Source organism: Bos indicus, chromosome 1 (genome assembly GCF_029378745.1).
Source record: "Bos indicus isolate NIAB-ARS_2022 breed Sahiwal x Tharparkar chromosome 1, NIAB-ARS_B.indTharparkar_mat_pri_1.0, whole genome shotgun sequence".
NCBI lineage: Eukaryota > Metazoa > Chordata > Mammalia > Artiodactyla > Bovidae > Bos > Bos indicus.
The window spans coordinates 60,749,270-60,762,854 of record NC_091760.1 but is presented as its reverse complement, the minus strand read 5'-3'; the positions used below and the strand labels follow the sequence as shown (position 1 = coordinate 60,762,854).

Below are 13,585 nucleotides of genomic sequence, written 5' to 3'. Positions count from 1 at the left end.
TGTGTTACAGTCCATGGGATCACAAAGAGCTGGACATGACTGAAGTGATTTAGCATCTGTGTACACTCAGTCAATAATTAGGGGAGAAATAAAAAGAATGAATCAATTGTATTCCATTTGGCCAACAGTAGAAGGCAAGCCCGCAAAGGAAGTTAAGAGGTACTGGCAGCATCTGAATGCTGAGTTATAGTGAAGGCTACCCTGATGGAAGACTGACTGTGTGCTGGGCATAGTGCTGAGGGCCTTACTTTCATCATCTAACACACACACAAGTTAAAGAGGGTTGTACTTACTTTTGGTTAAACACTCTTATTATTGCCATTTCCTTACAAGCAAAGGAACTGAGACTCAGTTTGGTTAAGTAACTTGGTTTCAGCCAGTAAATGAGTCTGGAGTGAGCTGGAGCTCAACCATAAATCTGATTCTTTAAAGCTCGGGTCCTAATGACTATGCCACACCCTTTCCTAAGATTGGGAGATTCAAGAAAAGCTGCATGTATTTAAAGCCGGGGTGTCTGAGGAGTCTGTGGGAAAGGACTTGGGAAACATCCAGGTTTCAGGTGAGGCCATGAAGCATGTAACAGTAAGAACTCTTGTTTTAAAGGACTGAAGCCCAACTCAAGCTATCATAAATTACTGAGGAAGTTTTTGTCTCAGAGAAGCAAACTCTGGCAAGAGTGGGAGACAAGTGGATCCCGTGGTATTCATCCAGGGAAGTAAAGGCTTCAAGTGTCCGTCTGTCTCTGTTCCCTCATACTGCAGCTCTGCTTGTCTGTCTCCTTTCTTCAACACCAGCTCACCCCATAAGGCTGAAACCACGTCTATCAGCTGCCTCAGAATTTTATCTTTAAAACTTCAAGTCCTATGAGGAAGAAAAACTGTTCCTCATAAGATTCAGTTAGAAAAATCCCTAGAAAATTTCTGATTCGTTTCACCTAGCAATTGTTTACCTCCCTGTGGCTAGGGTAGCACTTTGATTGGAACATTCCCATCAACAATAAGATAGGAGTAAAACTGTTTCCTCTTGTAGAAAAAGAAGAAAAAGAAATATGGGGGGAGCAGGTCAAGATGATCGAGGAGATCAAGAGTAAGAGGATGTGGAGCTCACCTCCCCCCATGAGCCCATCAGAAATACATCGACGTGTGGAACAATTCTCACGGAAAACTAACTGGAAACTGACAGAAAGAAGCCTGTACAACCACAATTGAATTAAAAAAAAAATACATTATCCTATCAGGTGGGAAGGGAAGAAAAGCCATCTAGCAAGGACATGTGCCCCTGGGAGTGGACTCAGGGAAAAGGAGATTACACAGGTGGACACCCATCTTGGGGAGTGAGTGGGTCAGGCACAGACTGGGAGGTCCCAGTCCTGGGGTCCTACTCAGAGGAGATAAGCCTATTGACTGGTTGGAAGACAGTTGGCACAAATAGAAGGGCTATGAAAGCCCGGACTCCACTCGTGAGTCACACTGGCTAACCCTACCCTTAAAAACATGTTGAAGGATCTTCTCTAAATGGAAAAGAAGTAAGAATATATAGGAAAGGGAAAGTTTTTACTTGGAAAGGCAAATAGTTAAGAACTGAAGATCAACAATGTAAATAAGCCAGTACTTTGACTAAAATACAAAAAGAAAAATGTAAAAGCAGCTATGATTACAGTAAACATTTGAGGGAAAAGCAAGAAGATGTAAAATAAAATGTGGAAGAGAGAAATGAAATATGCTTGAACTTGAATACCAGTTTTAAAAAGTATATACAATTATAGGGCAATGTATATGAACCCTATGGTAACCACAAATCAAAAACCTATGATAGACAACAAAGACAAAAAAGAAATGAACCCAAGCATGCTACTAAAGAAAACCATCAAATTACGAAGAAAGAAACAAAAAGAAGAAATGAACAGAGATGAACTAAGAAAACAACCTGAAAACCAGATTTAAAATGCAAATACGTACATACTTATTCATAATTACTTTAAATGTCAGTGGACTAAATGCTTTGGGAAAAAATGACATAGGATGGCTTATTGGATAAGAGAAACAAGACTCTTTGATATGCTACCTACAAGAAATTCACTTCAGGGCTAGAGGCGCAAACGAAGTGAAAGTGAGGGGATGGTAAAGGAGTGGACCAAATTAGGGCTATGGGATTCACAGCCTAGTGTGTATGAAAACATAAGCAGCAAGGGTAAGTAGTATAGCACAGAGAATTATAGCCATTATCTTTATGGAGTATAAACTATAAAAATATTAAATCACATTGCTATACATCTGAACTAATATAATATTGTAAATCAACTATATACTTCAATTTTTTAAAAAAGAAATGTTGAGCTGAAAATAATAGCAAATTAATAACAAATGTTTACTATAAGTTGAAACCAGATTAGCTATCAGAAGCTAATTATGTATGGAAAATACACCTTAAGATTTTTTTTTTCCTACCTTATAAGCCTTCCTGCTGCCACATGCTAATCCACACCAATCTAAGATCTACAACATCAGAGGGTCAGAGAATCCTTGCGTCTCAAACCATTGCTTCCATGATTCATACATATTGTTATTCCTTTGGCTATTTGTTATACACAAACTCATTCTTTCTTAGATTATGCTAGCTGTTTCTCTGAAGTGATCTTCCCCTAATTATTTAGATCTCAACTCAAATATCACCTCCTTATAGAGAACACCCCTGACTACCTTAAGCGCATTTACCTTTATTTATAATTTTTTGGCTGCACCACACAGCATGCAGAATGTTAGTTCCCCAACCAGGAATCAAAACTGCAGCCTTTGCAGTGGAAGAATAGAGTCTTAACCACCAGACCACCAGGTAAGTCCCCTGACTACCTTTTTAAGACAAAGCAATCCTTTGCCTTTTTTATCACATCATAGTGCTTAACACCACTGATATTCTTATTCTCTTTTCTCCTGTCCTCATTCCTTTTATGTTCTGTCTCAGTTCCCTTAAAAAAAAAAAAAAAAAGAGAGTTCTATGGGAGCAGAGATCTTTTCTGTCTTCTGTCCCTTCATAATGTCCACACCTACAGTAGTCTGGCATTCTGTGTAGGCCCTTAACACATTTTTGTTAAATAAATAGTAGAATGGATGAATCCTAGCCTTAGAAGGGACTATAGCATTTAACATGAAGATTTATATATAAGAGGTGCTTCAACTGTGTTTTTGAATTAATTAAAAACAGAAGAATCCAGAAAACCTATATTATTGGAATATGTTTGAAATATTGCTGAAATTAGAATGATATAATCAAGAGTTCAAATCCTCACACCAAGGTTGAACAGCAAACATCCACCTTTCCTTTCTACATTCTTATCAGATTATATGAGCTATGTGAGAGGGATATTTTGGAAAGGCCTGGCTTCTTGCACAGCTATCACTTTACTGAGCGTATCTCATATGCCAGACATCATATCAGGTACTTTACATGCATTAGCTCCAACTCTGAGAACCAAAACTGTAAGTAATTGTTTAGTCACTAAGTTGTGTCTGACTCTCTGCTGCCCCCATAGACTGTAGCCCTCCTCTGTCCATGGGGATTTTTCAGGCAAGAATGCTGAAGTGGGTTACCATTTCCTTCTGCAGTGAATCTTCCCTATCCAGAGATCAAACCTGCATCTCCTGCATTGGCAGGCAGATTCTCTACCACTGAGCCACCAGGGAAGCCCCAGTAGGCAATTTGCCCCAGGTCCAAATGTTTATTAAGGGCAGGAATGGGATAAGAACCCCTTCCACTCCATCACAGTGTAAGTGTTTTCACAAGTACTCTAGCACAGCAGTCTCCAACCTTTTTAGCACCAGAAATGAATTTCATGGAAGACCATTTTTCCAGGGACCAGGAGCAGAGAGGACGGTTTGGGGATGATTCAAGTGCATTACATTTATTGTTCACTTGATCTGTAATCTGATGCTGCCGCTGATCTGAAAGGAACCACCAGGCCTTGGCCGGAGGTTGGGAACCTCTGCTGTAGCAGATCAAGGAGGAGATTTCAGAGTTGTGTGTTTGATGAGACTTAATAATTGGTATATGCCCACAAATCCGTCTCATTTTTATCTGTGCCTGGCATGTGGATGAAGAAATGAAACTTTGTTCGTGGTTTTCCCAGTTCTTGTGTCTTAGGACAGTTTAAAAGTATGATTCTTAGACCAATGTGATGGCTTATCCTAAGGACATATTAAAATGCAGATTCTCAGGCTCCATTTTTGACTTACTGAATCAGAAACCTGGGGATGGTCGGGGAGGGCAAAACTCTGTTTTAAGTCCTCCAGATGATCCTGATTCATACTAGTGTTTGAGCATCACTGCTTTAGGGCATCTTTTCAGAAGACAGTTTCAGCCGAAGGATACCTAGGTATCAGTGGAGAAATGGGGGTAGAGTGACCAGCTGTCCCATTTGTTCAGGACTGAAGACTTTTCCAGATGTGGGGTTTTTAGTCTTAAAACCAGGACGGTCCTGGACAAAGTAGAATGACTTAGTTATTATATTAGTTTTTATTACTATCATAACAAATTACTGAAAACTTATAGCTTGAAACAAAAACATCTGTTATTTTTACAATTCTGCAGATCAGAATTCCAACATGAGTGTTACTGGGCTACAATCAGTGTTAATGAGGCTGTGTTTCTTTCTGAAGGTGTAGAAATAATACTTTTTTTTTTTTTTTTAAGTCTCTAGAGGCCCCCTTGCTCTGACTTCAAAGCCAGCAATGCTATTTTTCTGTAACTAGCATCCTGTAGTCATATCTTCTTCTGACCATAGCTATGAAAGGTTCTTTGATTTTGAGGAAGGACCCATGTGATTAGATAGGGTAATCCAAGATAATCTTTCCTTCTTAAGATCCTTAATTTTCTCACATTTGTAAAGTCCCTCTTGCCATGAAAGGTAGCATATTTATAGGTTCCAGGAATTGAAATTCCTGGATTAGAATGTTGTTTGGGAGCCAATATTCCGCCTACCACAGTTACCATGACTGGAAGTCTGGAATGTGGGAATTTTCAGTATTGAAACCAGTGAAGTCCTAGGCAGAACCAGGACAAGTTGGTCCCTTAATTGGGTGGTAGAGGGCAGAGAAGAGCTTTATTGCTTGTGGGAGTGGCCACATCATGCTGCAGTGAAAAAGACTCTAAAAGCAAGCTCTGAAGTCAGACAAAAGTCAAAAGGAGGCAGGTCTGTTATGAATTGCCTATTCTGTGATTTTGTGTAACCTGATCAAACTTCCTCTTTTTCATGCTTGTGACATGATCTCCCATTTGTGGATTTTTTTGTGTGTGTTGAGTATAACCACACTAATTTATTGTTATTCACTAACCATGGGTAATTCACTGTTGCTTATAAAATGCTACATTAACTACTACTACCATTTAGTTATCAAGTTTTGAGGGAAACAAAAACAAATCATGACTTTAATTGTCTGAATCTGGCTCTGTGTGTGTGATCAGCATGTGATCAGGGCCTTGCTGAGCCCTGAAGAGAACTGGGAAAACATATTAGCAGCAGTGCAGGCTGTAGTAGTAGCTCTTGCAGGGAAGTAATGTTCCATGAGTATTTTATTGTACAGAGCATACAGTAAGGATTTATCTATTCCTTGTAAATATCTGACTGTCTCTAGTTCTACCATCTCTTCAGGTGAAACACCTCCAAAGAAAATGGCTTCTAAAGTGTCTGGAAATAAATGCACATATAAAGTAGTGTTCATGCTGCTGAAGCTTTGTGAATTTAGTAGAAACATGGGTATATGAAACCAACAAGTGTTCCTCTTCATGTTAACCAGGAGACTGGGGGTGGAAGTGGTTGAAGGTTTTGCCCCTGGAGGTCATAGGTGCTATCCTCCTCTACGTTATGACACTGACCCTTTTCTTTAAGGAGAGAGCATAGTCCTTGTAATGAAGATTGACATGGAAGGACTCAAATGCCAAATCTTCCCCTTATTCACTGTGTGAGCTAAGGGACATTTCTCATCTTTCTGATCTTAATTTTTCTCATATTTAAAAAATAATAATACCTTATATTTGTGTGAAAGTTAATACTGTTGTTTTTGCTGTTGTTTAGTCACTAAGTCATGTCCAACTCTTTGCAACCCCATGGACTGTAACCTGCCAGGCTCCTCTGTCCATGGGGATTCTCCAGGCAAGAATACTGGAGTGGGTTGTCATTTCCTTCTCCAAGGGATCTTCCCAACTCACGGACTGAATCTGCATCTCCTGCATTGGCAGGTGGATTCTTTACTGCTGAGCCACCAGGATATATTTGTTGTGAAAGTTAATAATAACATACATTAAGTAAGTATGAAGTGTCTGGTGCAGAGTTGTTAAAAATAAATAGTGATTATTAACATTATTGGTTCACTTTTCAAAGACATCTCCGGTAATAATTGCGGGTTTGTCAAGGTTGTTTAGTGTCAGTTCAGTTCAATCGCTCAGTCATGTCTGACTCTTTGTAACCCCATGAATCCCAGCACGCCAGGGCTCCCTGTCCATCACCAACTCCTGCAGTTCACTCAGACTCACGTCCATCGAGTCAGTGATGCCATCCAGCCATCTCATTCTCTGTCGTCCCCTTCTCCTCTTGCCCCCAATCCCTCCCAGCATCAGAGTCTTTTCCAATGAGTCAACTCTTCGCATGAGGTGGCCAAAGTACTGGAGTCTCAGTTTTAACATCATTCCCTCCAAAGAAATCCCAGGGCTGATCTCCTTCAGAATGGACTGGTTGGATCTCCTTGCAGTCCAAGGGACTCTCAAGAGTCTTCTCCAACACCACAGTTCAAAAGCATCAATTCTTCAGCGCTCAGCTTTCTTCACAGTCCAACTCTCACATCCATACATGAAAAAACCATAGCCTTGACTAGACATAGTAGTAACTATTTTCACTCCTTGAAAGGCCATTCATTTAACACACTTTCTATTCTGTTTCAGGCTGAAACTGAGGGGGTAAAATTAATAAATAAGTAATCCACATCTTCTAGGAACTCTTAGTCTCCAAGGAGAAATGACACTTGCTTGAATGGGAAGCATGAATTAGTGATGTTTGGAGAAGAGAGCACGCCACACTTTGGGAGCAGCATGACTGAACCAGAGCACAGAGGTGAGATCCAGCCTGGTGTGTGTTTGGAATTACACGTAGCTTGCTATGCTGCATCATATTAGGAAGGAAGTAGTCAGTTGAAGCTGAAGACACTAGCTGAAGCATGAAAGACCTCCTGCATGTTGGCAGGAAGCTTAGACATTATCTGTGCATGGTGGGGATCCATCAATGGTTTTAAGTAGGGAGTGATGTGATCTAATTAAGATTTTAAAAATGTCACTCCGGCCATTCTATGAAGAATGGATTGATGGGAGGGAAGGATGAAAGGAGATCAGTGAGTTGGCTTTTTCAACTATGTTATCTGCATTAAACAAGAATGAACTAAGGTTATTTCATAAGACTTCAATTAAAGAACTAAAAAGAGTGTGAGCAGGGTTAAGGGAACCACCAAGACTGTTAAAGTACTCTGGGACTAGCAACAGTGGGAATGGTTACCAACCCCAGGCATGAGGGGTGGAAGGAAGAAAACAGTAAGGGCTGGAGCACCCGATAGGAGCTGAAACCTTCTTAGGGCATGTCCTCCAGAAGTTGACCCCAGAGGAGGATTACTGCATAAGTAATTTATTCAGGAAGTGCTTCCAGGGGGACTTGGTAAGGAAGTAGGGGAGAAAGATATGCATAGACGCAGTTTCCCCAGCATCTGTTGGAAGGAAGGTGCTGCACAATGAGTTAAGGTGGAAGGGAGTCAAAAGGTCTGGTGCCAGGTCCTCGGCCATGTAAATCATGCATATCTCTTATCTTTAATTTGACCATCTGTAAGATAGGGAAAATGCATCCTTTCAGAGCCATTGTGGGCATGAAATAAGGAAGACTAAGGAAGGGCTTTGTGAGAGGGTATGCTAATGTCAGGTGCTCTGATGTAGGAAAACTGTAAATATTTTAACCTGATTAGTCTGGGGAATATGGGTTCAGAACTGGGGCCACGCGTGGGGGCTGCTCCTTAGGTCTCCTGGGCCCTGAGCCTGTGCTCTCGGCCTCATTTCAGACAGTATTTGGACACTATGACGAGCAGAAAAGATACTGCTGAATAAATTTTTATGATGTTAAGAGTAATTTGGAGAGATGTTTTTAAATATTGTCATTTTAAAAAATTGAGTATAGCACTTAAATAATGGTATGTACGTACAAAGTACTATGGTGATTTTATTTTTAAAAGCAAAAGTATCTTTCAGTAACTGTGAAGCTGGGGAGATCCCAGCTGGGAGAACGACGTCAGGTCTCATTGTCCTCTCAGCCCACTGAAGCCCCTCAATAAAATGGTTTAAACCTCCCCCCGCCACCCAAAAAAATAATCAAACTTATCTGATTTAAAGGCATTATTACAGTATGGCTCTGTTGGCAATTAAAACTGTTATCTTATTGGAAAGCTGAGGGCATATCAAATGAATAGAATTGTTGCTCCCTTAAATGATGTCAAAGTCTAGTGTTATTATTGGCATTTTATGTTTCCCCAAACTTTTCTATAAACATCTGGGCCATAGAGTAATTTCTTACTAAATAATAACATCCATGAGACTGTGAGAAACTTGGTAAAACTTTGATGTGAAGAACCCTCATTATTTCTGAATGAGAAAGAGATTATCTCGAGGAGAAAGGCAGAGTAGCAAAGTGCCAAGGCATCTGATTCCCTTATGATCAATGCACAAGTTAACTTCCTCTGGTGACAGCAGGAAATACTGGTAACCTTGGCAACACTGGTGGCCCTTCCCATCCTTTTTTAATTGAAATAGCTGTTGCTAGGATACACCCTAAAGCAAAACAGAAGAGAAAAGAGGGGGAGCAAGAGAATGAGAGATATGAGAATGGAAGGAGGAGAGAGAGAAAAAAAATAAGAAAGACAATGAAAATGAGAGAAGAGGGTAAAATGAAAATATTGGGTGGTATTTGAAGGGCAGACTTTCATTGATTACTACCAAAATGAAAGAGCATGGGGTGGGGTAACGGTAGAATGTTAGTTCCTGATTTACTAAACATCAATAATGCATAATTCATTTTGAGTTTTCTCATGCAAACTACATATCCTTAAATGTGGGTGTTTTCATATTGGGTTGGAAAAGAAATGTTTATTAGCTCTCTGTCCCTTACCAAACTCCCATCTGCATTCTTTCTTCTGAGGCCTCATTTCTCCACTAGTCTGAAAGTAAAATAACTGCAAAGAACAACATTATATTAAAATGCAGTGAATGCTCCCTGTCAGGAGGACACAGGTGAAGTTTCTCCGGCATCTAGGGGAGACCATGACCCCATCATCCATGCTTCTGCCCTCACAGCTTCCGTCCATGCCTATGCTTGGCTATTGCGTGAAGACAACTTCAGCAGCTGACAACCTCTGAGTTCAGGGAACAGGTGATGGTTGCCCTGGGTGATTGTAGCTTTTGGTAGCCTGGGAGTCATATTATGTAAAACTTACAATTGAAAAGAACTGCCAGCCCTGATGAACATTCGCCTCTCCTGTGGTATGGAGAAGAGTTACCCTGGCCTCATCCCCCGTTTCTAAAAAATGAGTGGGTCAGCCAAGGTAGTGCCAAAAGTAATTAGGTGGCTTTGACACCTTAGGCATTTTGCTACAATTGAAGGGGTTTTGTGTGCTTTGTTCACCGTGGTATCGTCAGCACCTAGATGGGCACCAAGAACACGGTCGGAGCTCAGTAAGTGCCGATGAATGAAAGAAAAGAAATCACTTCAACTTCCTGGGTCAGGGTCATCTTACCATTTTCAATTTTAGTTTAGGGGGAGCCAAGCCCTGACCTCTACAAATGGAATACCCAGGATTCAGCTTTTTATTAGAGTACCTCTTCTCTCATCAGGCGGATTGATTAAAAAATGGGTCTAGGATGAGTCAGAGATAATGGGACAGAGTGAGAATTTTTCTTAGAATTTCTAGCAAGAAACTTTCACTGTCTTCCCACTGGATGTGAAAGAGAATACGGAGCGTCCGCTTCTGCCTCGGCAATTTGCCATCATGGTGGCTTAAGACAAGAGCTAATCCTAACAGAGCAGAGTCAAAAAGTGAGAACTCCAACTCTCCTCCCAGAGGACTGCTCCCAAGGTCTCCCAAAGCGGCCCACCCCTGCAAGGTCACAGGAACCAGCATCAGCAGTTCCCATGCTGCACTGGAGTCACAGGTGTGCAGAGATGCTGAGATGCCTTTTTCCCAATACAGTGTCTTACTTTTGTACCTGATAATTGAATCAGCATTGCTCTCTTACCAAATTAATTTTTTTAAATGGCTCCATTTGCTTCTTCTGGAAACTTCCTTCCACATAGATGTAGTCTCTAGTACTTGGGATTTGACTGAAAAAGAGTTTTTCTCTCTTTCACATCTTTACCCGCATTCCATAGATGCTCCTGGATTCTTTGAATTTTCACCCAAACTCCCTTCTTAAAGATATCATCAATGAACACAAATCAATAAAACAGATACCAAGAAGCTTCTCACCCACCAACCTTTACAGTCCTTCAGACATAACTCAGTTTCAGGACCCACTACTCTAAGCAAAATATAAGAAATTCTACAGGGCTCAATCATTGTTAACATTCTATGGTTTTGAATAATTCATGATTTATATATAATCCTAAAATTTATAACTTAATTATTTTTATACCCCTGTTATCTGCTAAGTCGCTTCAGTCGTGTCCGACTCTGTGCGACCCCCATAGACGGCAGCCCACCAGGCTCCCGTCCCTGGGATTCTCCAGGCAAGAACACTGGAGTGGGTTGCCGTTTCCGTCTCCAATGCTTGAAAGTGAAGTCGTTCAGTCGTGTCCGACTGTTCATGACCCCATGGACTACAGCCCACCAGGCTCCTCCGTCCATGGGGATTTTCCAAGCAAGAGTACTGGAGTGGGGTGCCATTTTCTTCTCCAACCCCTGTTATCTGCTAGGCATTAATCTAAAGAGTAGGTACTACCTTCATGGAACTTACAATCTAGTGGGCTTGGGGAATGAGTAAATAATAAACAAGTGAAACAAGTAAACAATAAACAAGTCTTGTTTATTGTTTGCTACACAGATACAAAACTGCTACACAGATAACAAAACTGGGTGATGTGACAGAGCTTTTCTGGGATGTCTGAGATCCACCTTAGCTAGCGTGGCCAAGAGGCCTCTTTGAGGAAGTGACAGTTGAACCAAGATCTAAATGATGAAAAGGAGTCCATTGTATGAAGACATGGTGGGGAGGTGGTTCTAGACAGACAAAAAAAGTCTGTAAACCCTGAGTAGAGAATGAACTTAAGAGTTTGGAAAAAACAGGGATATGGTACTGAAGGAAGACATGAAAGTATAATATTTGAGGCAATCAAGAGCTTTATTTAGACATATTATGTTTACGTAGCAGGTTGAATACATTAGGTTGTAATACAGGAGAGAGGTTAGAGATGGAGATGTACATTTAGGATTAATTGGACTATAGATAGTACTTTAATTAAAGACTAAATGAAATCACCTGGGGACAGTGTGGCTGGAAACATGCAGAGGGCCAGAGAATTCCCACATATAAAAGAGGCTAAGCAAGCAGAGGAGGAGCTGCCAATTAGAATCTGGTAATGAAAATCCATAAAGTTGGAGAAAAACAAGAGTATAGTGTCAAACAATCAGAGAAGGGAAGAGTAAGCTGCATTGACTGTTGCTGAGATGTCAAGTTAGACGTGTACAGACATGTAACTGTTAGATTTGGTAACATCAGTTCCCTTGCCAAGAGGAGTTTCAAAGCCATGGTAGGCTGGAAGCAAGGCTGAACAGAGCTGAAGACTAAATAGGTAGCAATAAGGAGAGACATCAACCAAGGACTATTCTTTCAAGAAGTTTGGCTGAAAAAAGAAAAAAATGGTGTAGTATTTGAAAAAGATTTGAGTTCAAGAGGTTTCCTCTACTTCCAAAGGTTGGAGACAATAGAGCATTTTTGAATATGAAATCAATGATTTAGCATGAGACTTCCAACTTCCTGTCCCAAATTCAAAGGGCTTGGATGAACAAAGATAGATAAGTACTCTCTGAGAACCCTCGCAGGTCCCAAATATTGCAGTCTCAATCGTGTGCCCCAGTAGATCATTATATTTTGGTTTGTTGTTGCCTGACTTTTACAACTCTCAGATATTAAGCCAATTCCGAATCAGTTTCTTTATCAAACTGCTAATGCAACATTAGTTTCAGTCATCAAATCAAAGAAAAGTTCTCCTGGGTAGCTATAAATGGAAAAGGCAGAAATTAAATTTAGCCTAATATTAATATTTTAACAGAAAAATGAGTAGAAAAAGAAAAATAACAATGAAAACAAGTAATCCCTGCCAAAGCAATCCTATTTATCTTTCCATTTCCCACTATTTTGGTGTAAAAATAGTTTACCCTTTTCGTTTCAGGTGCTTTTGGGAAATGAGGAAAGCAGTCTGGGGCTAGGACTTGATATTATACCTATAACAGAATATAGACTAGGTTTTAGCATTTTTTAAACGTTAAAAGCAAACAAAAAAATGGATTAAAAGTTACGAGCAATTTCTTCCTTCTAGGAAGAAGTGGGAATTAACTTTGAGCAGAATATCCTTTGTTTTGGAAAGAGCTGTCCTCTGAAGATTCCTACGTTAGAAGAACCCCCACTGCCACCTGCCAGGGGGAAGAAGTGTCTACACTAATAGTAATGTTCTTATCCTGTTTTCTTATTTGGGTTGGTCAAACAAATGTTTATTTATCTGCTGTAGATGTCCATGATTGTTGGGTTAAAGTTGGGAATGGGTACTGGTCATGTAGAAAAGTAGTGTTTTTTACAGTCTGATTCTTAGACCACTCACATCAGCATTACTATGGAGTTGGCTAAAAGTCTTTGTAGATGGGCCCACATTACTTATTTTTGTGACTATTGTGTGGATATTCAACACATTTTTCAGACGATCCTTATCAGTAGTATGCTCCTAAATGTTTACCCTATTGCCTCTTGAGTTGAGGGTGGGTAAAGAAGCAGCACTGATGTATATTATTCACTGATTCCTCCTCTTTCACTCCAAATAGGGAAATTAGAAGAATTATTTAACAAATCTGATGGCAAGCGGAGTTTGGTGATTTTATTTTTTATCAAGGACTATTTTCACTACTCTATAGATCAGGCTTGCAGCTGACATTTATATTTAGCAAGTTCTGCTTTCACCTTGCCTCCTCTCGTCTCAGAAAACAGATAAATCTTCCTGTTTGATAGTTGCTGCCAGTCACACCTTTCTTCCTCTGTTTCTCCCCTTCTCCCTCCAGCTAATCCATCTCTTTGCAGAGTATGTATCCCTTCCTCCCACAGCACTAGGTGGGAGGAAGGGATACACTTTTCCCCCTAAATTGTGTTTGTAGCTTTGTTTTCAACATGACTAACAAAACTGGGATTTCCAGGGCTGCTTCTCTGCCTTCCCTTCTTGAAATGATATCTACATAAAAAGGGGCCATAAGAAAGCAAGAAACTTAAAGAACTGATCAGACCCAGGAGAGGAAGTCTGCTATCTAAGACT

General features: G+C 40.3%; 1 long non-coding RNA gene across 1 annotated transcript; it reads left to right on the top strand.

Moving 5' to 3' along the window:
* Positions 1-5,029: 5,029 nt before the first annotated feature.
* On the top strand, positions 5,030-13,062 carry LOC139178967 (uncharacterized). The gene is made up of 3 exons (XR_011563424.1): positions 5,030-5,185; positions 6,931-7,099; positions 12,608-13,062. It is a non-coding gene; the product is annotated as an uncharacterized lncRNA (long non-coding RNA).
* Positions 13,063-13,585: the final 523 nt, after the last annotated feature.